Source organism: Melospiza melodia, chromosome 2, assembly GCF_035770615.1.
Source record: "Melospiza melodia melodia isolate bMelMel2 chromosome 2, bMelMel2.pri, whole genome shotgun sequence".
NCBI classification, from domain to species: Eukaryota; Metazoa; Chordata; class Aves; order Passeriformes; family Passerellidae; genus Melospiza; species Melospiza melodia.
This window is the reverse complement of record NC_086195.1, coordinates 64,031,361-64,035,089: the sequence shown is the minus strand read 5'-3', so window position 1 is coordinate 64,035,089 and position 3,729 is coordinate 64,031,361. Positions and strand designations below refer to the sequence as shown.

Genomic DNA, 3,729 nt, shown 5'->3' with positions numbered 1-3,729 from the left:
TGTGATCCAGTGGGTGGCTTGGTGGAGGGAAAGGGCCCCTACATCCAGGCTGGAGCAGCCTGTCCTTGGAGGACTGCACCCCAAGGAAGAGTGACCCACGCTGCAGCAGTTTTGGGAGGGCTGCTGCTCATGAGATTGGAACCACACCGGAGAAGTTCACCGAGAATTTTCTCCTGTGAGAAGGACTCCACAGTCTCACAGGGAAACAACCTGTCTCCCAGCACAGGGGAAGAAAACCTTGGATGACAAACTGACCAAAACCCCCAACCCCATCTCCCTGTGCTGTCAATGGGATGGAGGGGCTGGGGGGGAAAAGGTGTTTTTAAGGGCTTATTTTACTTCCTATTATCCTGCTGTGATGCTGATAGCAATAAACTCACTTTGTACCTCCAAGTTGAGCCTGTTTTGCCCTTGGAGTGTTTCCTCCTGGTCCTTATCTTAGCTAGTGAGCCCTCTGTTAAATTTTTCTCTCCTCTGTCCAGCTGTAGCAGGGGAGGTTGAGTGAGTGACTTTCGTGTGCGCCTGGTGTTTGGCCAGTGTCAAGCCACGACATCCCCACAGGTGACATTGCCCTGGGAAGGTGTCTCACAGCACCAGGTCCAGTTTGAGTGCACTTGCCTCTGGGGCACAGAGAGCATGAACAGGCCAGGGGCCTGGGGGACCTGTCCTGAGTCTGTGCTGAGCTCTGGGGCTGATGGTGTTTACCTAAGGTGAACTGCACTCTGCCAATCCGTGGGACTGTGTGAACAGGGTTTTGGGACCTCACAAATGACAAAGGCAAGTTTGCTCCAAGGAGGAGAATTCCTTATAGGGACAATCTGCTGCAGCTGCACACATTTGACCGTGTCACATTTATTTTCCTGATGACCTCTACAGATCTCTGAAAGAAGGTCTCTCATTACTGCTTTTGTCAGCAATATGCTTCACAGTTTTTGAGATTTGATTTACCAGGATAGAGAATCTCATTTAAGTTTTGCCATAGTATTGCTCTGTTGAATTCAAAGGTCAAATAAGGCACTGCCAAGAAAACACAGCAGCATAAGGGAGAGGAATACTATGACAAAGAAAACCAAGAAAAAATTAAATTCTTAATCAATAACTTAATTGAAAGTGAGGCAGCTGTTTAAAAAAATCATACAAGTTTTACCATTGGGACCAAGCATTCAGTCAATTCAAATTTGTGAGAACAGTCTGTTTGATTATGTAATTTGGGCAGTAAAAGGCTATATCATCAGTGTGACCAATGTCTTAAAACACAATCAAATATGTGATACTTAGGTACAGGCTGCAGGTGAGAGTTTGGCCAGGATCACAGCAATTATCACTATGCTCACCAAGACTTTAGCACTAGTTGAGTTAAGCCTGAACCCACTGTTACTGAACAGTGAAACTAGAAGGAGATAAAATCTTGCAGGAGATATCCATGAAAAGGGCTCAAAATGACTGCACAAAGCATTCTCTGGATACACAGAGACATCATGAAAGGGCAATATTTATCGACACTAAACAGTACATAAAACAGACTCACTGTTGCTTGCAAGAGTTTCTTTAATGGCATCAACACAAAATGGATTAGAGACAATAGCAGAAGCCATGGTATCATAGGGGCATTTTAAAACAAATCACAAAGAATGTGATAAAAGCAGAGGCAGAGATCTAGGTCTTAAATTTCTTGCTGGTGCTGCATCTTTCCTCAGCTTTGGAGGATTTGCATTCTAATAAGAACGGCCAGCACGAAGGGGACGCAGGAAGGAAAGCTTGTCATTGAAATTGATTGCCTTGTAATTTGGAAGGTTTTCACGTTCTCGAGCAAGGTATTGAATTCCACTTCCATCACTGTTTTCACACAGCAGCCAGGCACCTCTCTGGACTTTGTGGGAAGACATGATGTCATTGTCGTGTCCTGCAGCCAGGTTGGTTGCTTCTCGTACTGCCCTGCTTTTCCCTTGGTAGTTGGCATCCTCATAGAGAGTGATCTCCGGATTGCTCAGATCTTCAGTGATCATCTGCAGAGAACTGACCTTATTATTCATCTTTGAACTAAAAAGGCTATGGTCTCCCTCCTCAAGTACCAGAAATTTGCCTCCATAGTTTGAATGCTCATAAAGCACCCAAGGCTGGCCAATTACTTTTGCCGAGGAGGCAAGATCATTCCAATCTACATCTCTTAAATTGGCGATATCAGAGGTGAATTCTTTGGACATGCCCTGGAAATTGGCACGTTCATAAAGGATGATTCTTCCCATTTCTGTAGGAATTCTAGAGTTTGAATTTCTTCCTCTAAGAGCTGGATGACAGCCTGCACAAAAGGAAGACAGAAAACAAGAATGCTTGTAAGAAGCGTTTTGAAACAAAATGTTGGGCACCCAGAAAGGAAAAAGGGGAGCAGGAAAAATAAAACATTTTGAACAAAGAATAAACATAAAAGTAACTGGAGAAGAGTGAGCTCATGACATATGTGTATTCGTTTAGGTGCATACCCAAGAATAAGCTGTAAATACTCTCCCAGTCACCCCCCACAACTGTGTATCAGTGGCCCCCTCCAGGCTGTCCCTGGGTCAGGTTTGTCTCTCCTGCAGCAGCCATCCATCTCCTCATGCCCTGAGAGATGGCTTCAGTCTCTGCACATGCACACAGCAGAGCCTCACGGCTGTGCTGCAGCTCTCAGCCCAGCACTAAAGCCTCCTGCCCTTGCCCTGCACTTCACAGCAGCTGCCCAAGAAGCCCTTCCAGCTCTCCTGTGCCAAGGGTGCCTCTTACCTTGCTGTCAGCTGCAGGGCTGCGAGAGCTGAGGGCAATTCCTCCAGTGCAGAGCTGTGGTTTGGGAAGGGTCTCTCACCTCCCTGCATTTATACTTGAACAGAAGCTTCGCAAAGCATGCCGGTCAAGGGAACTGAAAATGTCCAATATTACCCCCTGGGATCAAAACTCATTATCCATTATATTTTGCTTTCTATTGTCAAAATACAATCAGACATCTTCTTCCTCTTGTACAAAAGTCCATTGAAGCATGAGTGACTTGATGAAATGGGGGAAGTTCAGTTCTTGTTGTCCTTCTCCTCCAGAAGAAACTGGAATCCCAGTAATAAAAGTGTATCAAAGCATTTTGTGGCACATGTGCTGTAGAATGTTTCTGCCTGTTGGAGTTTGCATTTTTGCTTTTCTGGGAAGAATATTGAATACACAGCCTTAGTCCTACTAAAAGGTTTTTTTGGGGAAATATCCAGGTAGCAGAGAGGACATTTATGTATTTTTTTTCTTTTTTCAGTTGTGTTTTGTCCTTAGTATCACAGTATTATTATATGTTGGAAAAGGCCTCCAAGATCCAGCCTTTGACTGGATGCCACCATGCCCACTAAACCATGTTGCAAATGTCGCTTCTACTTGTGTTTTGAACACTTCCAATGATGATGACTCCACCACTTCCCTGGGCAGCCCATTCCCAATTTTAACAATCTTTCAATGAAAACATGTTTCCAATATCCAGCCCAAACTTCTCCATGCACAACTAAAGGCCATTTCCCCTTGTTCCTGCCTTGTCTGGGACAAGGGCCAAACCACCACCTTGCCAAAAGCTCCTCTCAGGAACTGTCAAAAGTAAACATATCTGCCCTGAGCCTCCTTTTCCCCAGGATAAAATCCCCCAGTGGCTCCTCATCAGACCTGGCTCCAGACTCTTCACCAGCCTTGCTGCCCTGGACTCACTCCAGCACCTCAATGTCTGTCTGC

The 3,729-nt window shown here is 45.3% G+C and overlaps 1 long non-coding RNA gene across 1 annotated transcript; it reads right to left on the bottom strand.

Annotated features, from left to right (window-relative positions):
* Positions 1-1,530: 1,530 nt before the first annotated feature.
* On the bottom strand, positions 1,531-2,830 carry LOC134414254 (uncharacterized). The gene is made up of 2 exons (XR_010026695.1): positions 2,761-2,830; positions 1,531-2,299 (listed from the first exon to the last, which is right to left on the bottom strand). It is a non-coding gene; the product is annotated as an uncharacterized LOC134414254 (long non-coding RNA).
* Between the last annotated feature and the right edge of the window lie 899 nt (positions 2,831-3,729).